The sequence below is a fragment of the Dendrobates tinctorius genome, unplaced genomic scaffold, assembly GCF_039654945.1.
Source record: "Dendrobates tinctorius isolate UK_male_01 unplaced genomic scaffold, ASM3965494v1 ptg000477l, whole genome shotgun sequence".
NCBI classification, from domain to species: Eukaryota; Metazoa; Chordata; class Amphibia; order Anura; family Dendrobatidae; genus Dendrobates; species Dendrobates tinctorius.
Window position 1 is genome coordinate 148,110 of NW_027362139.1, and position 26,111 is coordinate 174,220.

A 26,111-nucleotide genomic window follows, 5' to 3' on the forward strand; every position below is an offset into this window, starting at 1 on the left:
TTTCTGGTGTCCTTTGACAGCTCTTTGGTCTTCACCATAGTGGAGTTTGGAGTCAGACTGTTTGAGGGTGTGCACAGGTGTCTTTTTATACTGATAACAAGTTTAAACAGGTGCCATTACTACAGGTAATGAGGGGAGGAAAGAGGAGACTCTTAAAGAAGAAGTTACAGGTCTGTGAGAGCCAGAAATCTTGATTGCTTGTTTCTGACCAAATACTTATTTTCCACCATAATATGCAAATAAAATGAAAAAAAAACAGACAATGTGATTTTCTGGATTTTTTTTTCTCAGTTTGTCTCCCATAGTTGAGGTCTACCTATGATGTAAATTACAGACGCCTCTCATCTTTTTAAGTGGTGGAACTTGCACTATTGCTGACTGACTAAATACTTTTTTTCCCCACTGTATATATATATTTACATATATCTTCTAAATATATTACATATATTTATTATACATATATATATATATATATATACTGTATATAAAGACTAGCTGTTTCCAGCCAGCTAACTCTCGGCATGCTCATTGCTATCTAATTAACACTGCTGGTGATTAAACTAAAGTAAATAATGACAACATTCAATAGCGCTTACGCAGGTGGTAAATTAAATTAAAATGAAGTTAATGACAATAATAATCATCAAAAATCTGAATAATACTAATGATACATTTTATTCATAGTATAAAATCGAAAACAAACTGGATTCAGTAAGGCCTCTTTCACACATCAGGTTTTCGCCTTCAGGCGCGATCCGGCGCTTTTGACAGAAACCGGATCCGGCGAAATGCAATGCCGGATCCGGTTTCCCCCCCATTGACTTGCATTTGCGCCGGATCGCGCCGGATGGCCATGCGTTTCATCCGGTTTTCGCCGGATCCGGCAATGTGTCGCAATGTGTCGCGATCCGGCGTCTGGAAAAAACGTCTACTGTAACGTTTTTTGTCTCCGGCGAAAAAGCCGGACACGCCGGATCCGGCGTGTCCGGCTTTTTCACACAATGAAAGCCTATGAGCGCCGCAATGCGCCGGATCCGGCGAAAGCCTGATCCGGCGGCCGGATCCGGTTTTTTGGTCTGAGCATGCTCAGTAGCTCTGCCCACAAGACATATATAAAAGCAAGACAGTGGGACCCACAGCCACACCCAACATGCCACCCAAGACAGCAACCAGGCGCCATCAGCACCACCCCAATTGGAGCAGCATGCTGAACAACGGGAGGGGAGTCCAGCAGCAGATGAGAGACGGTAATTATCAAATCACCCATTCCTCCAAACTAGGGCTATTGAATATCAAGATATTCATTGGCCCTTTGTTTCTCTTTATTCAACAGCCGCCCAATAGATGCAGCAGCAGCAGCAGCAGCAGCAATGGCAGCAGCTGGAACACCACCCACAGGCATGGAGTGTGGCCACCAGGAAGACAGCACATCATCTTCTGGGAGCCCTCCCTCGCATCGTCAGCGTTTGACGGTAAGTTTTTATTTCCAAAATCCATCTTCTCTGTAATATATGTCTATTCATGGCCTTTTATTTCAAAACAGGAATCACAAGATGAAGAGGAGCTCCCAGAAGAAGAAGGAAGGGGTGGACAGACACCTGGAGTGGGCTCACAATTGGTAAGTTTTTTGCATCAAACGCAGAAACACAACATCACACTACACACAACACATAGAAAACAATGTTCTGCAGACCACACACAGCAAACAAATGCCTACATCCAAAGACATAACTTTTTTTGTTTTCTTCTCTAGTCTTCCCAATCTGGTGCTTGGCCAAGAGGTGCTCGCAGTGCCTCCCAGGGTCGTCGGCGACAGCAACGCGGCGGTCACCAGCGTGTAAGTATAAATATTTTTGCTTTGTTTTTTTGCACTTTTTATTTCATTTCTTTTGTGGAGGCTAATTATGTTATTTTTGTCTTTTTCTTTAACAGCCTTCACAGCGTGCTCCCGACTCTGACGTTGAGGATGGAGGGATTGATGTGGACCGCCTCATCGATCTCGTCAGAGAAAGGGAGCCGCTCTGGAATATGGCTGACCGCCGCCACGCTGACCTGATCGTTACCCGACGACTCTGGGAGGAAATCTGTTCGCTCCTTGTGGGCCGCTGGGAGGACCTCGATGTTCGGGCCCAGATTACAGAGCGTAAGTATATACAGTACCGGTTGCTTGATTTAAACCAGTGTTTCCCGAACTCCAGTCCTCGTGGTCCCCACGGATCATGTGTTCAGGATTTCTATTTACTATGGAAATCCTGAAAACATGACCCCTGGGGACCATGAGGACTGGAGTTTGGGAAACACTGATGTTGTATACTAACCACTCCTTTCTCGTTTCAGGGAACAGAATTGTGAATCGGTGGCGGTCTGTGAGAGATCGTTTCAAGAAGGAGTTCAATAAAGAGATGCGGGCACCGAGTGGATCTGGAGGACGCAGGAGCAAGTACAAGTACGCAGAAGCCCTGTCGTTCCTCCGGGAAACAATGGTCACCAGAAGGTAAATATTACACACCACATGTGAAAAAAAATGTTAGATGTAAATTTTTTTTTCAGCCAGGGCCATACCATGTCAGTATTTTAATTGTTTTTTTTTTCTCTTTATTCCACAGCACGGTGAGCAGCACTCGGGAGCCGGCACGATTGGACCCTTCTGAGGCGATCCCTGAGGAGACCGGCACCGAGGGACACTTCGACCGCCCCGGTACATCTGCACCTTCCCAGCCTTCCAACACATTCGACCCATCTGTCCCATCCACCAGCACAGGAGCATCGTGGCCGCCTACATTACATGAAGCTGCTGGTGAGGAGATCGCTTTCCCTTTACCCCACCCTTCTGCCCCTGCCACCTCTAGTACACCTGCGTGTACTGGGCGGCAGCGGCAGAGGGGTCAGGAAAAGACTTATGCGCCAGAGTTCTTGCATCTGAATGCATCTTTCCAGAACTGTCTAAAAGTCTTGTCAGAGCAAATCTCCGCAGGCTATCAGCAGATCAACTCCAGCATTCTGGAGGTGAAGACACTTCTGCAAACCATGCATTCAGAAGCAAGATCTTCGCCAAACCACACCTTTTTCAGGTCTGTTGTGGAGCGCATGGAAACGCTCTCTCCTGCCCAGCAGATGCATGTAATGCATTCATGCCACGCTGCTCTCCAGCAAGTTACCTCCCAACCTCCTCCTCCTCCTCCCACCACAGTAGTTCCTCCACCTGCACCCCCTCCAGCCACTTTCCATCCTCCCCCTCCTATTACATCTACACCCCCTCCAGCCACTTTCCATCCTCCCCCTCCTATTACATCTACACCCCCTCCAGCCACTTTCCATCCTCCCCCTCCTATTACATACCATCCACCTCCAGCCACTTTCCATCCTCCCCCTCCTATTACATACCATCCACCTCCCCAGCACCATCCACCTCCCTAGCACCATCCACCTCCCCAGCACCATCCACCTCCCCAGCACCAGCCACCTCCCCAGCACCAGCAACCTCCCCAGCACCAGCAACCTCCCCAGCACCAGCAACCTCCCCAGTACCAGCAACCTCCACAGTACCTGCAAACTCCCCAGTACCAGCAACCTCCCCAGTACCAGACATCTCCCCACTTCCAGCAACCTGCCCCGTACCAGACATCTCCCCACTTCCAGCAAACCTGCCCCGTACCAGACATCTCCCCACTTCCAGCAACCTGCCCCGTACCAGACATCTCCCCACTTCCAGCAACCTGCCCCGTACCAAACTCCTTCCCCATACAACTTGCCATCAACATCATCTGCTCCTACAGTCCCTGCCCAACCCTCCACTCCACCACCCACCACCTCTTCTGCTTCCCACATGTCCACCCATTCAGTAGTTTTTTCCACACCTTCACCTCTAACTGTTCCTTCCCCACAACGATCCCAGTCCTCTCTCCACACTCCCAGTGTCGAAGTGTCCCGCAGCCCCTACAGCAGTATTTCCACCACACACTACACAGAATTATAATGTGTGTATTTAAATAAAAATGACCAGTTTTATGGTTTCAGTTTTATAGTTTCAAATTTTTATTAAACATGCTTATTAAAATTTTAAAAAAGTTTACTAAAAAAAACATTTTTCAATAAAAGTTAAATTATTTTACACTGGTTGTCTGTCATTTCTTTCTGCGGCGAAAAAGGTTAAATACAGGGTATTTAAAAGGTGAAATGGTATTCAAAACTAGGTATATAACTGTGGGTAAATTTTAGCTTTTTGCCACAGTTGTGTTCCTGGTTGTGTTTGAAGCAAAGTATTTCACCTAAAAAGTTGTGTTTATTGTTGGTGATTTCCGAACAATGTACACAACTTTTGTTAAAAGGTGAAATACTTTGCATAAAACACAACCAGGTACACACCTGTGGCCTAAAGCTAAAAATAGAGACCATGACAAGATAGCCAACTTTGGTTGGCAAAGGTATATACTGTTGGTACAGAAGGTACACAAGTTTGGTTGGGCACAAATCTTTCACACTCTGTCATCCTGCCAGTGTACTCTGCCTTGAGGTGACATAAAGTATAGTGCAAAATTGTCCCTCATTACTGAAACCGTCACAGAACTTCTAGTGGTAATGTCATGGTAATCTTGCAAGGTGGTTTCTTCAGAGGTGTCCTCAATGGAAATGGGTTCCTTGCATATAACAAAATTGTGGAGTACCACGCACGCTTTGATCACCTCGTCCACAGTTTCTGTCTTGAGGTTGATCGCAGTCAATAGGACCCGCCATTTGGCTGTCAGAATACCAAAGGTACATTCAACCATTCTTCTTGCTCTTGTGAGGCGGTAATTAAAAATGCGTTTTGGTCTTGTCAATCCTCTGCTAGAGTACGGTTTCAAAAGGTGTTCTGACAGCTGGAAGGCTTCATCCCCTACACAGACAAATGGCATAGGTGGACCAGATGTTTGCGGCAGCGGTCTAGGTGGTGGGAACTGGAAGGTGTTTCCATACAGTTTACGCCCCATGGCAGACAGTTTGAAAACTTGAGAGTCATTGGAGCGGCCATAGGCCCAATATCAACCGCAATAAATTTGTATTCCGCGTCAGCGATGGCCATGAGGACAATTGAAAAATATTTCTTGTAATTGAAATATTCCGATCCAGATCCAGCTGGCTTTACAATGCGGATATGTTTCCCGTCCACAGCGCCCAAGCAGTTTGGAAACTGACATATCTGTTGAAACTTGTCAGCAATTTCAATCCACCTCTCTGTTGTGGGCTCTGGTAAAAACTCTTCAGCTAAGGAGTCCCACAGTGCACGGCATGTGTACTTCACAATTCCAGATATGGTGGAAATCCCGAGTCTGTACTGGAAATGCAGTGACGAAAGGGATTCTCCAGTTGCAAGAAATCTGTGGGGAATTAACAAACAATAAATTAGTTTTAAATCACAGCATTACATACCAAAACTGACCTAACACTTGGAGATACAAATTACCACCAACAAGATTGCAGTGAAAGTGTGCTCTGATGCGATCATATCCAATAAATGTGGCTTACCTTAAAGTCACCATCAGACGCTCTGCGGGTGAAACGGAGAAGCGGCAATAGGTGTCCGCTTTTCTTATGAGGTGTGCAATGCGCTCCACCAAGTAATCAAAATTCTCCATTTTCATCCTAACATATCCAAAAAATTTATCCGGGTTTCGTCGAAGGTCCATGCATAGTGTAGAATAGACCCCACGCGTCATTCTCTTGGCTGTGATGGGGTGGATCCACAAACGTTGTCTACGATGCCTGATGCGCTGCTGTCTCGCTCTCTCCTTCTCCAGAACAATCACCCTCAAACGATTTGCCTCCGCTGTAAAATCCGCCAAATTCTTCAAAATATTTCCAATGACAACATCCATCTTCGCCAGTAAACTTGCTCTTCTCTCCAACCTGCACTTTCTCCTCTACAACCTGTCAAAGAAGGGCTGTAGGAACATGCTATATATAGTTTTCCAGTAGCCAATCCCGTTCGGAAGGCCACAAGGGTCAATTTTAAAAACCGGATCCGGCGTAATCCGTCGAAAAACGGATAGAAAAATGGATGAACCGGATGAGACGGATCCGGTTTTGTCTGTCAAGAAAAAGACGGATCCGGCAGAAAACCGGATCCGTCACATCCGGTTTTACTAAACATTTGCCGGATCCGGCGTTCCGGCACGACGCCGGATCGCGCCTGACGCCGAAAACCTGATGTGTGAAAGTAGCCTAAGATGTGTGTTTTTTATTCATTCCAGCATCTAAACAAATTTCATAACGAAACATAAATTAAGGTAAAATTTCTCTGTAAACACAATTAAATGTATAGTCATTTTCATCATTTTCAAAGATCTTTCCTTGACTTCTACCAGGTACAATTTGAACTGAAAGACCTTTACAACTTGTTACTCTAGAGAATGCAGTGCATAATTGACCATGTGTGAATACAGGATCAAGTAGGAGAACGCCAATCTTATCGAATGTTTGTCCTTGCGATTTTGTAATTGTCAAGGAATAAGCCAGACGAAGTGGGAATTGTTTTCTTGTTAACTTAAACGGGATATCGCAATTTTCGCTAGTGTCCAATAGTATTCTTGGAATGAGAACCTTTTGACCACGACGCTCCCCAGAAAAAATACTGCAGTCGATGAGATTTGTACCAAGAGTTTCTACAATTAATCGAGTACCATTGCACAGTCCTTTCTTTGGATTTAGATTGCGGAGTAGCATGACACAGCAGCCTTTCTTAAGGTTCAGCATATGAGGAGGGAGAAAATCCCATATCCACCACCAATAAATGGCAGAAAGAGAGGCATAGAATAAAATTACAACAATGTTTATTACATTTTCACAAAATTCATATTCAACAAGGTAGGTACACATAAATTAGCGCCATGGGTACATATAAAGAAACACTGTGAGGACAAAATTGTATACAGGACTAATACCAATAATTTCTCAATGAGATTGAAGTTTTTTGTTCAATTTTTCCAATCTCATTGAGAAATTTTTGGTATTAGTCCTGTATACAATTTTCTCCTCACAGTGTTTCTTTATATGTATCCATGGCGCTAATTTATGTGTACTTACCTTGTTGAATATGAATTTTGTGAAAATTGTTATGTAATAAACATTGTTGTAATTTTATTCTATGCCTCTCTTTCTGCCATTTATTGGTGGTGGATATGGGATTTTCATAATCATTATTGAGGTGGTGAAAAAAATATTCAGGACATTTGCTTGACATATGAGGAGGGAGGCCCATAGGAGTTAGGGAATGTACAAATTCGATGGGGTACTGAGCTCTTTCTTCTTCTGTCTCACAGGATGAAATATTGTTGACACTGAAGTATGATTTAGTCTGACCTCTAAGCATGTTCAACACTTGTTCATTGACTGTCAGCGTGTCACAGTTTTTAGGGCATAGTACTGCTCTGGAAGCAAGATCAGCAGGAGTGAGAGAGTTCAGGTCATTCCCAAATATGCTCGTCAAGACGTCATGAGTCAGAATGTCTTTGCTCAGCTTCACAAAATCCACCAGATTCCCACCTTCAACTCCTGATCCAACAGTTAGCAGCAACACACAAAATTCAACCTCATCAGGATTGACTCTCATGTTCCTGATTAATTTCAGTTATGTGGCGCCCCCAGGAGTATGGCCGCCACACTGGCTTTGCCTTCCTCCAGGGGAGGGTAATGCCAGGCTTGGAGGCAATGATGGGTCTCTCTCGCAGTCAATCCATACATGCAACACAGTTCCACTCCAGGCCAGCAGGGGGAACTCTGAACCATGATTAAGGGGAGGAGTGCTCTCTGAGGGCCAAGAGGAAGGAGTGGTCAGTTAGTCTGCGGAGGGTGAAGAGTGCAGACATGTAAGGAGAAGCTGGAGGTTGAGCTGCAGAAGGCGAGCTCCCTCAGCTTGAGAGAGCAAGAACTGGAGTCTGGTCTCCACGGTTGTACGGATACTAAAGGTCCTGCAACAGATACCAGAGGAGTAGGAGACTGTAAATGTCCTACTCCCATTTAAGACTTGAGGCACAACAGCAGCTTGGATAGTGAGCCAGGACTCAAGAGAGAGGAGTCCCCGAGAGAGGCTACAGCTGTCAGCCGTGCAAGTAAGGTTCTTGGGAACACCTGACAGAAAGAACTCTAGAGTAACTAAGTACTGGAGTGCTTCACACCACAAGGCGCTAGGAAGGAGACTGCACAGCCCGTCTGTGAGAGAGAGAATCCCTGAGTTGCTTCCAGGCTAGCCTGCTCCGTTACCATCTGTAATCAGGACCCTGGACTGCAGTTACCAAGTAAAGGTACAGAAATTGCACCCCGCTGTGTCTTGTCTGCTTCCTACCCTGTCGGCACTGCTACATCCATTGCCAACCACATCTACACTGCCCTGGGGCCACAGCTTCACCTGTGGGGAGCTACACCATCTAGGCTGCAACACACCACCAGCCCTAGAGGATCTGCATGCAGCGTCGGCTTCACATCTCACTTGCCGAACACCACAGGTGGCGTCACAAACTATTATTCCATTAACTACATTCCACCATTGATTTGGGCACCCAGGGCCATGGACCGGGTCACCGCTGCTGTGACACATCCCCCTGACACTGGCCCGGTACCAAGTACCCCACGGCCCTGGGAGGGCGACCCAGTTCCTTGAAGGATTTCCAGACTGGACTGCTCTTGACACACGCCTCTACAATACTAACGCGATTTCCATGAAGTACAACTGGAGCTTGCTGACAAAATTCTCCTCCAACAACAATCGGGATCCCACCAAAAGGTTCTTCATTGTGAAGGAGAATATGTAAGCTTCTATCAACGGCATTGAAAAGATGAACGTGAGACATTGAAATTTCATCCCATATAATAAGTTTAGTATCCCGAAGCTCTCGGCAGACTGAGGTTCCTTCTTTAATACTTGATACAGTTCTCTCATTCAAATGAATTGAAATTCCACATCCGGAGTGGACTGTTTTACTGCCTGTGTAAAACAAACAAAAAAAATCTTCAATACAGACATCTTAAATTTACATTTTTCAGTATTCTGTAATCTAATTAAAATTACCTTTTAGTAATGTAGCTGCCAAACCGGTAGGAGCAACTGTTTTTACAATGCCACCATTCCCAAGTATAGTAGATGTCAAAGCCTTGCACACGAAAGTCTTTCCACAACCTCCTGCACCAGATAAAAAAAAGCATTTTTGTGATATGGTTGGATTATTAACTGCATTCATGATTGTTTCAAAGGCGCCTCGTTTTTCTAGGTTCATCAGAAACTGCAGTCGTTCAGATTCATGTTTCTCCCTTTCCACATCAACAATGTCACTCATTTTATACGCATCTGATGAGGAAGGTAGTCCACAACTTTTGCAATCTTTAGCAAACTGTCATAAGTGGTCTTGTATATCGGCAAGTGTTTGCTGCTCGGCCATGTATTCGTTATGAGTCAGGAGGAAGTCTTCCATCATGTTATTTTTATATTTGTTGTATAAATCAAGTCCACTTATGATGTTGGTGTGGTTCAGGATTACAGCAAATAGCTGTCGAAGCTCACCGAGCATTCTAAATAAAGATGCTTCTTCCATTGTTTTGTCCCACTCTGAATCGTCATGCAATAATCCCATGTGTTATGATTGAGTCACCGTAGGAGGCAAAAATAGAAATGCTAGCTAAGTCCAGAAAACCAGAGAAGTTGGCAGCTATCGGATTGCAGACCCCTGAACCTATCAACACAACTAGCAGTAGCCGTGGGGGGCTCCTACGATACCCTAGGCCCCTCGATCACAGCCGGAGGACTACATAGCCTAAAGACAGAAAGGGAAATCTAAACTGCCCCAGAGCAGACCCCAAAGCAAAAGGCAGCCCCCCACATATAATGACGGTGAAGCAAGAAGAAAGAACAAAACACAGACAGAAAGATAGACTGAGCAAAGATGGGGCCCAAGCTAGCTTAGATAGGAAAGGACAGGAAGGCTGCTGTCTGCAATCCGTGAAAAACCCTATAAAAATAAGAGCCAACAAACTGACAGTAAAAAAGGCCCTGAAGATGCTAGGCTTCAAAAAAGGCTATGTCAGTACTCAGGAATATTCTGAAGACAGAGCAACAGGCAAAAGGAGATTCAGCTCACCCCAGCAGGGAATGGCAGAATCCAGAAAAGCAAGGAAAACAAAACACAAATGCAAAAAGGCAAAGCAGAAATCTTAGCTTTAGATGAGCAGGAATCAGACTGGTTTCCTAGAAGTCCACAGAGAAATCACCCGCATGCCAGAAGGGCATCGGCAGCCTTATATCCAGTCATTAACTCCACTCAGCCAGTCATCATCATCAGCCCCAGGTGTTTGACAATCAGGCTCACTACCTTTCTTCACCAGAAGAGGGAGTTCCTCGGGTCTCAGTAGTGAAGGGGAAAATGAACTCACAACAGTACCTCCCCCTTGAGGAGGGGTCACCGAACCCTCAACCACGCCACCAGGGCGTTCAGGGTGAGCCCGATGAAAGGCACGCACCAATCTTTTTGCATGAATATCAGAGGCAGAGACCCAGGAATTATCCTCCTGACCATAACCCTTCCACTTAACCAAATACTGGAGTCTCCGTCTAGCCATACGGGAATCCAGTACTTTCTCTACCTCATATTCCATGTTACCTTCAACCAATACAGGGTCTGGAGGTGCCACCCCCGGAACAACAGGTTCAACAAACCTCTTCAACAAAGATTTATGGAACACATTATGGATTTTAAATGTGACAGGAAGAGCCAAACGAAAAGAGACCGGATTAATAATCTCCAAAATCTTGTAAGGTCCAATAAATCTAGGCTTAAACTTAGGAGAAGCCACCTTCATAGCAATATTTTTTGATGATAACCACACCATATCACCAACCTTAAACTGGGGACCAATGGTCCTATGTCGGTTGGAAAACCGCTGGGTCTTTTCCTGGGAGAGAGATAACTTATCCACCACTTGGTCCCAGATCTGGTGAATTCTCTCCACCACAGTGTCAACACCTGGGCAGGCAGAGGGCTCCACCTGCCCTGAAGAAAATCGAGGATGAAACCCAAAGTTACAAAAAAAAAGTGACATCAAAGTGGCAGAACTAGCTTTATTATTTAAAGTAAATTCGGCCAAGGGCAAAAATGAAACCCAATCATCCTGATCAGCAGAAATAAAACATCTCAAATATGACTCCAAGGTCTGGTTTGTTCTCTCTGTCTGCCCATTGGTCTGAGGGTGAAAAGCAGAGAAGGACAACTGAATTCCCAGCTTGGAACAGAAAGTTTTCCAAAATCTAGACACAAACTGGACTCCTCTGTCAGATACAATGTTCTCAGGAATCCCGTGCAAGCGAACCACCTGTTGTAAAAACAGGGGCACCAATTCAGAGGAAGACGGCAACTTAGGGAGTGGTACAAGATGAACCATCTTAGAGAACCTATCACAAATCACCCAAATAACAGTCATCCTTTGAGAGACAGGCATATCAGGGATGAAATCCATTGAAATATGGGTCCATGGCCTCTTGGGGACAGGCAAAGGCATCAACAACTCACTAGAGCGAGAACACGATTTAGACCGGGAGCACGTCCCACAGGACTGCACAAAACTCCTGACATCACGAGACAAGGAGGGCCACCAAAAAGACTGACTCACCAGATCTCTAGTACCAAAAATACCTGGATGACCAGCCAAAGCAGAGCAATGAACTTCAGACATCACTCTCTTCTTCCACTGGTCAGGAACATACAACTTTCCACTGGAACAACGCTCAGGATTGTCCTCCTGGAACTCTTCCAGAGCACGTCTCAAATCGGGCGAGATGGCAGAAAGAACTACCCCTTCGCCTAAGATGGTAGCAGGCTTGGTCACCACAGGAGAATCAGCAAAGAAGCTCCTAGAGAGGGCATCAGCCTTGACATTCTTAGTTCCAGGAAGAAAAGAAACCACAAAATCAAAACGTGTAAAAAACAAGGCCCACCTAGCCTGTCTAGGGTTCAAGCGCTTTGCCGACTCTAGGTAAATCAAATTCTTGTGGTCAGTGAGGACCACGACTTGATGCTTAGCTCCCTCCAACCAATGTCTCCACTCCTCAAATGCCCATTTCATGGCTAACAGTTCCCGATTCCCCACATCATAGTTACGTTCAGATGGAGAGAACTTTCGGGAAAAGAAAGCACAGGGATTCATTTTAGATGTTACAGGATCCTTTTGGGACAAAACAGCTCCTGCACCAATCTCAGAAGCATCCACCTCTACCTGGAATGGAAGTGAGACATCAGGTTGCCGCAAAACCGGGGCGGAGGTGAATCTTCGCTTCAGCTCCTGAAAGGAAGAAACAGCCTCCGGAGACCAATTTAACACATCAGCACCCTTCTTAGTCAAATCAGTCAATGGCTTGGCAATACTAGAAAATTTTGCTATAAATTTCCGATAAAAATTAGCAAAACCCAAAAACTTCTGGAGGGCCTTCAAAGAAGTGGGCTGAACCCAATCGTAAATGGCCTGTACCTTGGCCGGGTCCATTTCAATAGTTGACGGAGACAAAATAAATCCCAAAAAAGAAATCCTCTGTACTCCAAAAAGGCATTTAGATCCTTTGACATACAGGGAATTCTCCCTCAAGATCCGGAACACAGTCCGAATATGTTCCACATGAGAATCCCAATCCTTGGAGAAGATCAAAATATCATCCAGATAGATAATCAAAAATTTATTGACAAAATCTCGGAAAATATCGTTCATGAAGCACTGGAAGACAGAAGGGGCATTAGTGAGCCCAAAAGGCATCACCAGGTACTCAAAATGTCCCTCCGGAGTATTAAACGCCGTCTTCCATTCATCCCCATGCTTAATGCGAATAAGATTATACGCCCCCCTGAGGTCAAGCTTGGTAAACCAGCAAGCACCTTTAACTCTGGAGAATAGATCAGAAATCAGGGGTACCGGATACTGATATTTAACAGTAATTTTGTTGAGAGCACGATAATCAATACAAGGTTTTAATGATCCATCCTTTTTGGCTACAAAAAAAACCCGGCACCTAAGGGTGACGAGGATGGTCTAATATGACCCTTCTCCAACGCCTCCTTAATATAGGACCGCATAGCCTCGTGCTCGGGTACAGATAAATTGAAGAGCCGACCTTTGGGAAATTTACACCCTGGGCTCAGTTCAATTGCACAGTCATAACTCCTATGAGGAAGCAGAGACGCAGACTCATTCTCACTAAATACATCATAAAAGTCCGCCAAATAATCAGGAACATCATGCGACTGAGGAGAGGTGGAAAACACCGGAGCCTCACTAAAGGCACACCGACAACCCCAACTCACCACAGACACAGATTTCCAATCCCAAACTGGATTATGAATTTGTAACCAGTTAAACCCCAGAACAATAGTATCATGCAGATTATGTAACACCAAAAACCTGCAATTTTCTTGATGGTCTGGGGCGACCCGCATTACCACCTGGGTCCAAAACTGAGGTTTATTTTTAGCCAAAGGAGTAGCATCAATCCCCCTCAAAGGGATAGGCGTCTGCAGAGGTGTCATCGGAAATCCACAACGTTTAGCAAAATCCAAGTCCATTAGGTTTAGAGCTGCTCCCGAATCCACAAAAGCCTTGGCGGAAATTGTGGATAGGGAGCAGATCAGAGTAATAGCCAGAAGAAACTTAGGTTGAACACCACCAACAGAAAACGTGTGTGCAAAGTGTTTCTCGCGTTTAGGACAGACAGAAATAATATGCGAGGCATCTCCACAGAAAAAACACAACTTATTACGCCTTCTGAACTCCTGACGCTGCTCTCCGGAAAAAACTCTATCACATTGCATAGGTTCAGACATCTGTTCAACAGGTGGCAACACCTCTCGTGCAGCTCTGCGTTCGCGCAAACGCCGATCAACCTGAATGGCTAAAGACATAGAATCGTCAAGACCAGAGGGAACAGGAAATCCCACCATAGTATCTTTTACGGCTTCTGACAACCCCTTCCGAAAGAGAGCAGCCAAGGCATTATCATTCCAGGTAGTAATTACTGCCCACTTTCGGAATTTTTGACAGTACAATTCTGCAGAATCACGACCCTGGTTCAATGCCAGCAGGGTCTTTTCAGCCTGATCAATGGCATTAGGTTCGTCATACAACAACCCAAAGGCCTGAAAAAATGCGTTCACATTAGTCAGAATAGGATCATCTGGTTTCAAAGAAAACGCCCAATCCTGGGGATCGCCACGCAGCAAAGAGATGACAATTTTAACCTGCTGCGCGGAGCTCCCTGACGAGTTAGGCTTCAAGGCAAAAAATAATTTACAATTATTTTTGAAATTCAAAAATTTAGACCGATCCCCAAAACATACATCAGGTGTAGGAATCTTTGGTTCAGCAGCATGTGAATGAGCAAGTTAGGCGGAAATTCCCCGCACTTCCGCAGCGAGCTGCTCCACACGATCAGACAATTGCTTTATCTCCATTGAGAGAAAAAAAATTCCCCCTACGGCCTCAGAGATATAGAGGAAAAAATATACACACTTTTTTTTTTTTTTTGTACAATTCTTTCCTGCAGTTGAGTACCCTAGGATCTGCGGTATGGCGGGTGATTCTGTTATGATTGAGTCACCGTAGGAGGCAAAAATAGAAATGCTAGCTAAGTCCAGAAAACCAGAGAAGTTGGCAGCTATCGGATTGCAGACCCCTGAACCTATCAACACAACTAGCAGTAGCCGTGGGGGGCTCCTACGATGCCCTAGGCCCCTCGATCACAGCCGGAGGACTAAATAGCCTAAAGACAGAAAGGGAAATCTAAACTGCCCCAGAGCAGACCCCAAAGCAAAAGGCAGCCCCCCACATATAATGACGGTGAAGCAAGAAGAAAGAACAAAACACAGACAGAAAGATAGACTGAGCAAAGATGGGGCCCAAGCTAGCTTAGATAGGAAAGGACAGGAAGGCTGCTGTCTGCAATCCGTGAAAAACCCTATGGAAATAAGAGCCAACAAACTGACAGTAAAAAAGGCCCTGAAGACGCTAGGCTTCAAAAAAGGCTATGTCAGTACTCAGGAATATTCTGAAGACAGAGCAACAGGCAAAAGGAGATTCAGCTCACCCCAGCAGGGAATGGCAGAATCCAGAAAAGCAAGGAAAACAAAACACAAATGCAAAAAGGCAAAGCAGAAATCTTAGCTTTAGATGAGCAGGAATCAGACTGGTTTCCTAGAAGTCCACAGAGAAATCACCCGCAGGCCAGAAGGGCGTCGGCAGCCTTATATCCAGTCATTAACTCCACTCAGCCAGTCATCATCATCAGCCCCAGGTGTTTGACAATCAGGCTCACTACCTTTCTTCACCAGAAGAGGGAGTTCCTCGGGCCTCAGTAGTGAAGGGGAAAATGAACTCACAACACCCATGGCCTTTGCTGCCAGAATATAAGTTTCATATGTGTGTCCTTCCACTGTTCTCAGATCTTCGAATGATGTAGCACCTGTAAACAACATAAAGAAAATAATTAAAAATTATAAAAAAGTCAGGATGATCTAATAACGTACAATTAGATGAATATAACTTACCCTTGCTATGCATTAGGTGTAGGCGCAGGGAAAATCTTTCCATATCTTGTGGAGAGACAGAGTACATTCTTGGAATGATCTTGTCAGCACCTCTTTTTCTTGTCTTCCAAAACTTATTTGTCCAGACATAATGGTAGGGTATTTCACAATATAAATACTGACGAGTTGATGGATCAGTTTGGTTTAGAACAAACCATTTCGCAAGTTTTGTTTTGTGCCATTACGCTGAGCTTTTTCCACAGAAAGCTGCTCCGTTCCATCCTCAAAGTAAACTGATTGTTGGAAAGGTAGGTGTACCGGAAGTCTTTCTACAGCATGGGAACGTGCAGACATCTCAAATTTTCACAGCCGCCACATTGCTTCAGGCGTTGCCAAATATCATGTATCGATGTAAGTCTTAATCTCGTCCCAGTGGTAGGTGCCGGTGTTGCTGACTTCGTTCACTTGAACAATGGCTGCATCATGTCCTTTGTACATTTACTTGAAAATATATTTGACGGTCTGGATGGAAGAGCAGATTTCCACATTTATGTGTGCGTTGTATTTCTGAGAGAGGTAGGGGTTGTATGGTACAACCCAACGGCTGTCAGCTTCCACATCCCTAATCTTGAGCTTAATGCCATCTTTTTCTCTGCAGTATACTGGATAACCATCCACATTAATATTTGTTTCTTCGCTGAAGTCTTTGGGAAACTTTTTGGAGCATGTCCGGATTCCTTTTACATCTTCCATACACGGTGAATTTCTATTTTGTTCTCCACAGAGCTCATGAATCATGCAGCTGGTGACAACATCATAAAGCTCCTTGTTAATATCCGGGTCAGGAATTTCTGCACAAACAGCATTGTCACAATCGATAGCTTCTCGAAACTTGTCTTCGTCGTCCAGAATTAAGAGCATATGGCAATGAGGAAGACCTGAAACAATAAAAGGATGCATTAAATGTGCATTATTAATCATTCCATTCTTAACATTACTGTTACGAACATTCAGATGAATGTACGTAATACCTCTTTTTTGAAATTCAATGACGTAGGTGTATGCCTTTACTTGTCCCATCACTCCTCATTTTTTTGCAGTCAAGTCATTTAGTAACTCTTGTAGCTTTAAGTGGAATATGGTAGATACCAAATCTGGGCAGTCTATTGCTGTTTCATGTTGTAAAAGGCCAGACTGAATTTCTTCCCACTTTAGGGGTCAAGTGATTGTAATAAATAAATCCGGCTTTCCAAATTTTGCTACCAAAGTCATCGCATCTTGGTAATTCTGTGTCATGGCACGTTTTCCACTGGTAAAAGAAGAGGGAAGTATGACGATGCGACCCGGTCTCAGATCTTGTTGTTCAGCCCTACTGTTGATATAATCTATAAGCCTGACATATAATTCTACTCTGAGCTTCTTTTGGTTTTGTATGTTCCAGTCCAGTTGCTGCGCTTCAACCTTTAGGTAGGCATCAATTATGTATTGTGTCAGTTTGCCAGAATGTGACAGCGGGCTGAAGGATTGTCGATCCTGAAGGTGGTACGCATAGAATTCCCTCATCGACACATTTATGTTTATTTTTTTTCTTGTTCCCCTGCATCGTGACTGATATCTTCCTGTCCTTCATCGTCACCTTCCTCCATTTCATGACTTCCTTTTTGCAGTTCTCCCTTGCTTCCATATTCCAGGTTGCCATTCGTGTTCACCATACAGAAAGAGGAGTGGATAGACCATTGGATCACAGTTTGGGCTATGGTACACAATATTCTGTAGTCCTCGCTGCCCAATGGGATGAACGGTAATGTCTCTTTTGATCAGCGGCTCTCCATCATCAGAGACAAACACAGCTGCAACTTCATTGGCTGTTGGCAAGTTGTATCGGTGAGGGTCGTGTTGTCTATCCTTGGTTATCCACATTTTGATTTTATGCTGGTCGTAGCCACCCTGATCAATCAAATCCTTCATCATCTTGAAAGCCTGAGCAAATGGGTTGATATCTCTGAGTAAACAGTCAATATTATTCATTATGTCCCTCTTGCATCCTTCATTTTGCTCGTTATTTAATCGTTGAATGTTTATATACTCAGGGTCCAATATGTAGAGTTGTGAATATGAAGGAATATCAGATCTAAAGAAAGCACAAATATATATTTTTAATTATTAAAAAAAGAGTAGGAATGAATTAAAAACGTATATTTAATTGTATTCAGGTCTTTTACCTTAGAGAAGTTGATGTACAGTGGTACACTTGTCCATGAATGACTAAAACGGGTGGGCCACTGGAAAATTTCATTGACTGAAATCCAAAGGATGCAAAGGCAAAAGCACTGTTGTACTTTCTGATGTTCTTTCAAAATTTTTTTGCCTCGTACGTATCTTCAGTTAACCATGCTTGAAACTGCTGAGGATATGCATTTACTTCACGTAAGTGTATGGTACCACTTCTGCAGCATGACGCAAACTTTGCACTGTGTAATTTTTCTTTCCAAAAGTGAGATGCACCGCAATCACTACACGTAACGTCTTGCTTTCCCACGTGGTGTTCACTGGGTATATTCTATGGATTTCTTGCTGAAAACCTCGAAGGTGGTGGCAGTTTACGTCGACGGGCATTGTTGTTTTCAACTTCCGCAGGTGTCAAATTCCTTCTTCGATGACGCTGGTTATATATATCAGCTTCCCTATTTTCTGTCACTCGGTTGATATAAACCTTGTGATATCTCTCTCTGTCCTTATCAGTCTGCTCAGGTGTTCGTTGTTGATAACCAATCCTACGATTTTGTCGATGTTGTTGTGGAGTAGCGACTGCATCATTGTCCGGATTTTCCTGCGGCCTGTGAGATGGACCTGGCGTCTCTTCTTGGCTCATTTTGTTTGGGAGAATGCGGATGCAATTAAATGTACGTTTACCTTGGCTGAAGTGGTTGAATTACATTGAAAGGAAGTGCTGCGTGTGGTAATGTGGGGGGGCGGAGCCTCATGTGGTAATGTGTGGGGACGGAGCCTCATTTGGTAATGTGTGGGGACGGAGCCTCATGTGGTAATGTGTGGGGACGGAGCCTCATGTGGTAATGTGTGGGGACGGAGCCTCGTGTGGTGATGTGTGGGGACAGAGCCTTGTGTGGTGATGTGTGGGGACGCAGCCTCGTGTGGTAATGTGTGGGGACGGAGCCTCGTGTGGTAATGTGTGGGGACGGAGCCTCGTGTCGTAATGTGTGGGGATGGAGCCTCATGTGGTAATGTGTGGGGACGGAGCCTTGTGTGGTAATGTGGGGGGATGGAGCCTTGTGTGGTAATGTGGGGGGACGGAGCCTCGTGTGTTAATGTGGGGGTATGCATCCTCGTGTGGTAATGTGGTGGGGGTGGGATTATGTGTGGTAATGTGGTGGGGGGCGGGATTATGTGTAGCAATGTGGTGGGGAGCGGGATTATGTGTGGTAATGTGGTGGGGGTGGGATTATGTGTGGTAATGTGGTAGATAGATATATAGATATATATTATATATATTCTTTATTACATATATAAATATATATATTATATGTTTCTAATATATATATATATATATAATTATACAGTATACATTACATATATTATATATAATGTATATATTTTATATATATATGTGTGTGTCACTGACATATGAATGCATATGAATGTACTCTGAGTATATATCTAGTGTTTTGTGAGCTCAGTGTTATTTTACTAAATCCGACAAATGAATTATCACCTATTCTGCTATGTATCGCTCTAATATATATATATATTCACCTATTCTATGTGTATACATGTAGTATATCTTTTGTATTAGAACATGTCAGTGTGATTTTAATGTCTAGCCGCATATGAATTACCAGCTTATCTATCTATCTAACAAAAATACATACATACATGTCAGTGACGCAAACAAACATATATATGTATTAGATAGATCGATAGATAAGCCGGCAATTCATATGCAGCTAGACAGTAAAATCACACTGACAGCTCAAAAAAGAATAGACAGAATAGATATATACACATAGAATACATATATATACACACACGTCAGTGACACACACATATATACAGTTGTGGCCAAAAGTATTGACACCCCTGCAATTCTGTCAGATAATACTCAGTTTCTTTCTGAAAATGATTGCAATCACAAATTCTTTGGTATTATTATCTTCATTTAATTTGTCTTAAATGAAAAAACACAAGAGAATGAAGCAAAAAGCAAAACATTGATCATTTCACACAAAACTCCAAAAATGGGCCAAACAAAAGTATTGGCACCCTCAGCCTAATACTTAGTTGCACAACCTTTAGCCAAAATAACTGCGATCAACCGCTTCCGGTAACCATCAATGAGTTTCTTACAATGCTCTGCTGGAATTTTAGACCATTCTTCTTTGGCAAACTGCTCCAGGTCCCTGATATTTGAAGGGTGCCTTCTCCAAACTGCCATTTTTAGATCTTTCCACAGGTATTCATGTCTGGACTCATTGCTGGCCACCTTAGAAGTCTCCAGTGCTTTCTCTCAAACCATTTTCTAGTGCTTTTTGAAGAGTGTTTTGGGTCATTGTCCTGCTAGAAGACCCATGACCTCTGAGGGAGACCCAGCTTTCTCACACTGGGCCCTACATTATGCTGCAAAATTTGTTGGTAGTCTTCAGACTTCATAATGCCATGCACATGGTCAAGCAGTCCAGTGCCAGAGGCAGCAAAGCAACCCCAAAACATCAGGGAACCTCCACCATGTTTGACTGTAGGGACCGTGTTCTTTTCTTTGAATGCCTCTTTTTTTCTCCTGTAAACTCTATGTTGATGCCTTTGCCCAAAAAGCTCTACTTTTGTCTCATCTGACCAGAGAACATTGTTCCAAAACGTTTTAGGCTTTTCAGGTAAGTTTTGGCAAACTTCAGCCTGGCTTTTTTATGTCTCGGGGTAAGAAGTGGGGTCTTCCTTGGTCTCCTACCATACAGTCCCTTTTCATTCAGACGCCGATGGATAGTACGGGTTGACACTGTTGTACCCTCGGACTGTAGGGCAGCTTGAACTTGTTTGGATGTTAGTCGAGGTTCTTTATCCAACATCCGCACAATCTTGAGTTGAAATCTCTTGTCAATTTTTCTTTTCTGTCCACATCTAGGGAGGTTAGCCACAGTGCCATGGGCTTTAAACTTCTTGATGACACTGCGCACGGTAGACACAGGAACATTCAGGTCTTTGGAGATGGACTTGTAGCCTTGAGATTGCTCATGCTTCCTCACAATTTGGTTTCTCAAGTCCTCAGACAGTTCTTTGGTCTTCTTTCTTTTCTCCATGCTCAATGTGGTACACACAAGGAAAACAGGACAGAGGTTGAGTCAACTTTAATCCATGTCAACTGGCTGCAAGTGTGATTTAGTTATTACCAACACCTGTTAGGTGCCACAGGTAAGTTACAGGTGCTGTTAATTACACAAATTAGAGAAGCATCACATGATTTTTCGAACAGTGCCAATACTTTTGTCCACCTTCTTTTTTATGTTTGGTGTGGAATTATATCCAATTTGGCTTTAGGACAATTCTTTTTGTGTTTTTTCATTTAAGACAAATTAAATGAAGATAATAATACCAAAGAATTTGTGTTTGCAATCATTTTCAGGAAGAAACTGAGTATTATCTGACAGAATTGCAGGGGTGTCAATACTTTTGGCCACAACTGTATCTGTGTATTCTATGTGTATATATCTATTCTAACATGTCAGTGTGATTGTACAGTAGCCGCATATGAATTGTCTGCTTTTTCAAAGGACACCGGTGCGTATCAATCGGACAGCACTCGCATGGTGTGAGTGCTGTCAGATTTTTTATCGCACCCATTGACTTGCATTGGCGATTTTCACCTGAAAATCGCAGCAAATCGCAGCATGCTGCGATTTTTTTTCTCAATCCGATTTCAGCTGAGAAAAAAAAAAATTGGTCAGAGTGCAATACGATTTTTAATCAGATTACACTCATCCGATTTTCGCACCAGTGAGTATGAGCCCTTAAAGGGCCATTATTAAACAGTGGGTCTACTAAACTGATATAGCCTATGCAGTGAGTGGATGGGCTGCCAAGAATTACGACGCACCCCTTGGGGATGTACATGTTTTTTGTATTTTGGTGATGGGCATCATAACACCCTTGCCAAAACATAGAGTGGCCGGAGCATGTCTGAATACGTTCACCCAGGTGTTCAAGTGGTGGTGGACGGTGAGGATAAGGAGGAGGAGGACGACGACAAACAGACAAAATCAGGAAGCGTATACCCATGTTTGGTTGTGAAGAGGTGCATGGGAATACACCTCCGAAAAAAACACTACATTGGAGTTTATGCTTCGCTGTCATCATTTGGTGGTGTCGAGAAAAGTCAGGCCCAATCCATCCCTTGTTCATTTTTATAAGAGCCAGCCTGTCTGCATTTTCCATAGAAAGGCAAATGCGCTTATCTGTGGTAATGCCACCAGCAGCACTAAAAACCCTCTCAGCCAAAACACTAGCGGTAGGGTAGGCCAGAACCTCCAAGGCGTAGAGAGCCAGCACATGCCACGTGTTCAGCTTGGATACTCAATAATTAAAAGGTGCAGAGGAATCACGGAGGATGTTGGTATGGTCAGCAAGGTACTCCCTCAGCATCTTAGAAAACATTGCATTCCTTGTGAGATTACCCCACGCCACAGTGCATGGGCGATGGGAGGGTCTTAGAAAACTGTCCGAGAACTTTGCCAGTGCTCCCCTGCCTCTGCTGGAGTGAATTTGTGTCTGCTTCGCCTGTCCTGCTTGGTTGGCCAATGAACTGTCATCTCTGCCGCCAGCATTTTGACAAGGGAATTTTTTTTAATAATTCTGCAACAATGACCCTATGGTACTGCACCATTTTGGTACACCTGTCTGCCTCTGAAACAAGAGATTGAAAGTTATCCTTGTAGCGTGGGTCTACAACTGTCACTAGCCAGTAATGACTGGTACCCATTATTTTGACATTATGAGGGTCACGGGAAAGGCAGCACAACATAAAGTCAGCTGTTGTGGGTTCATTTTCCCCTTCATTACTGAGGCCCGAGGAACTCCCTCTTCTGGTAAAGAAAGGTAGTGAGCCTGATTGTCAAACACCTGAGGCTGATGATTGTGACTGGCTGAGTGGAGTTACGGACTGGATATAATGCTGCCGACGCCCTTCTGCCCTGCGGGTGATTTCTCTTTGGGATCCTTGGAGACCAGTCTGAATTCCTGCTCCTCCAAAGCTAAGTTTGCTGCTCGACCTTTTGCTTTTGTGCTTTGACTTTGTTTTTCTGGATTTCTGCCATTCCCTGCTGGGGTGTGCTGAATTCATTTAGCTCTGTCTTCTGAAAATACCTGAGTGCTGATTCAGTTTTTGAAGCCTAGCTGCTTCAGGGCCTTTTTCATATCAGCTGGTTGGCTTATGTCTTTGATAGGGTTTTGGCAGATTGCAGACAGCAGCCTTCCTGTCCTTTCCTGTCTAGGTAGTTTTGGGGCCCCGTCTTTGCTCAGTCTATCTTTCTGTCTGTGTTAGTATTTTCATCTTGCTTCACCGTCATTATATGTTGGGGGCTGCCTATTGCTTTGGGGTCTGCTCTGGGGCAGTTTAGATTTCCCCTTTCTTTCTTTAGGCCTATGTATTTCTCCGGCTGTGATCGAGGGGTCTAGGGCATCGTAGGAACCCCCCACGGCTACTGCTAGTTGTGTTGATAGGTTCAGGGGTCTGCAATCTGATAGTTGCCAACTTCTCTGGTTTTCTGGACTTAGCTTGTGTTTCTGCTTTTGCCTCCAACGGTGACTCATTCATAACAGAATCACCCGCCATACCGCAGATTCTAGGGTACTCAATAGCAGGAAAGAATTGTAAAAAAAAAAAAAAGTGTGTATATTTTTTCCTCTATATCTCTGAGGCTGTATGGGGAATTTTTTTTTTTCTCTCAATGGAAATAAAGCAATTGTCTGATCGTGTGGAGCAGCTCGCTGCTGAAGTGCGGGGAATTTCCGCCTACCTTGCTCATTCACATGCTGCTGAACCAAAGATTCCTACACCTGATGTATTTTTTGGGGATCGGTCTAAATTTTTGAATTTCAAAAATAATTCTAAATTATTTTTTGCCTTGAAGCCTAACTCGTCAGGGAGCTCCGCGCAGCAGGTTAAAATTGTCATCTCTTTGCTGCGTGGCGATCCCCAGGATTGGGCGTTTTCTTTGAAACCAGATGATCCTATTCTGACTAATGTGAATGCATTCTTTCAAGCTTTGGGGTTGTTGTATGACAAACCTAATGCCATTGATCAGGCTGAAAAGACCCTGCTGGCATTGAGCCAGGGTCGTGATTCTGCAGAATTGTACTGTCAAAAATTCCGAAAGTGGGCAGTACTTACTACCTGGAATGATAATGCCTTGGCTGCTCTCTTTCGGAAGGGGTTGTCAGAAGCCGTAAAAGATACTATGGTGGGATTTCCTGTTCCCTCTGGTCTTGACGATTCTATATCATTAGCCATTCAGGTTGATCGGCGTTTGCGCGAACGCAGAGCTGCACGAGAGGTGTTGCCACCTGTTGAACAAATGTCTGAACCTATGCAATGTGATAAAGTTTTTTCCGGAGAGCAGCGTCAGGAGTTCAGAAGGCGTAATAAGTTGTGTTTTTTCTGTGGAGATGCCTCGCATATTATTTCTGTCTGTCCCAAACAAGAGAAACGCTTTGCACACACGTTTTCTGTTGGGGGTGTTCAACCTAAGTTTCTTCTGGCTATTACTCTGATCTGCTCCCTGTCCACATTTTCCGCCAAGGCGTTTGTGGATTCGGGAGCAGCTCTAAACCTAATGGACTTGGATTTTGCTAAACATTGTGGATTTCCGATGACACCTCTGCAGACGCCTATCCCTTTGAGGGGAATTGATGCTACTCCTTTGGCTAAAAATAAACCCCAGTTTTGGACCCAGGTGGTAATGCGGGTCGCCCCAGACCATCAAGAAAATTGCAGATTTCTGGTGTTGCATAATCTGCATGATACTGTTGTTCTGGGGTTTCCCTGGTTACAGATTCATAATCCAGTTTTGGATTGGAAATCTGTGTCTGTGGTGAGTTGGGGTTGTCGGTGTGCCTTTAGTGAGGCTCCGGTGTTTTCCACCTCTCCTCAGTCGCATGATGTTCCTGATTATTTGGCGGACTTTTATGATGTATTTAGTGAGAATGAGTCTGCGTCTCTGCCTCCTCATAGGAGTTATGACTGTGCAATTGAACTGAGCCCGGGGTGTAAATTTCCCAAGGGTCGGCTCTTCAATTTATCTGTACCCGAGCACGAGGCAATGCGATCCTATATTAAGGAGGCATTGGAGAAGGGTCATATTTGACCATCCTCGTCACCCTTGGGTGCCGGTTTCTTTTTTGTAGCCAAAATGGATGGATCATTAAGACCTTGTATTGATTATCGTGCCCTCAACAAAATTACTGTTAAATATCAGTATCCATTACCCCTGATTTCTGATCTATTCTCCAGAGTTAAAGGTACTTGCTGGTTTACCAAGCTTGACCTCAGGGGGCGTATAATCTTATTCGCATTAAGCATGGGGATGAATGGAAGACGGCATTTAATACTCCGGAGGGACATTTTGAGTACCTGGTGATGCCTTTTGGGCTCACTAATGCCCCTTCTGTCTTCCAGTGCTTCATGAACGATATTTTCCGAGATTTTGTCGATAAATTTTTGATTATCTATCTGGATGATATTTTGATCTTCTCCAAGGATTGGGATTCTCATGTGGAACATATTCGGACTGTGTTCCGGATCTTGAGAGAGAATTCCCTGTATGTCAAGGGATCTAAATGCCTTTTTGGAGTACAGAGGATTTCTTTTTTGGGATTTATTTTGTCCCCGTCAACTACTGAAATGGATCCGGCCAAGGTACAGGCCATTCACGATTGGGTTCAGCCCACTTCTTTGAAGGCCCTCCAGAAGTTTTTGGGTTTTGCTAATTTTTATCGGAAATTTATAGCAAAATTTTCTAGTATTGCCAAGCCATTGACTGATTTGACTAAAAAGGGTGCTGATGTGTTAAATTGGTCTCCAGAGGCTGTTTCTTCCTTTCAGGAGTTGAAGCGAAGATTCACCTCCGCCCCGGTTTTGCGCCAACCTGATGTCTCACTTCCATTCCAGGTAGAGGTGGATGCTTCTGAGATTGGTGCAGGAGCTGTTTTGTCCCAAAAGGATCCTGTAACATCTAAAATGAATCCCTGTGCTTTCTTTTCCCGATAGTTCTCTCCATCTGAACGTAACTATGATGTGGGGAATAGGGAACTGTTGGCCATGAAATGGGCATTTGAGGAGTGGAGACATTGGTTGGAGGGAGCTAAGCATCAAGTTGTGGTCCTCACTGACCACAAGAATTTAATTTACCTAGAGTCGGCTAAGCGCTTGAACCCTAGACAGGCTAGGTGGGCCTTGTTTTTTTACACGTTTTGATTTTGTGGTTTCTTTTCTTCCTGGAACAAAGAATGTCAAGGCAGACGCCCTCTCTAGGAGCTTCCTTGCTGATTCTCCTGTGGTGACCAAGCCTGCTACCATCTTAGTCG

The 26,111-nt window shown here is 44.2% G+C and overlaps 1 pseudogene; it reads left to right on the plus strand.

The window, feature by feature from the left end:
* Window positions 1-17,915: 17,915 nt before the first annotated feature.
* Window positions 17,916-26,111, plus strand: part of LOC141077942 (fibroblast growth factor receptor substrate 2-like) — a 52,731-nt pseudogene continuing 44,535 nt past the window's right edge.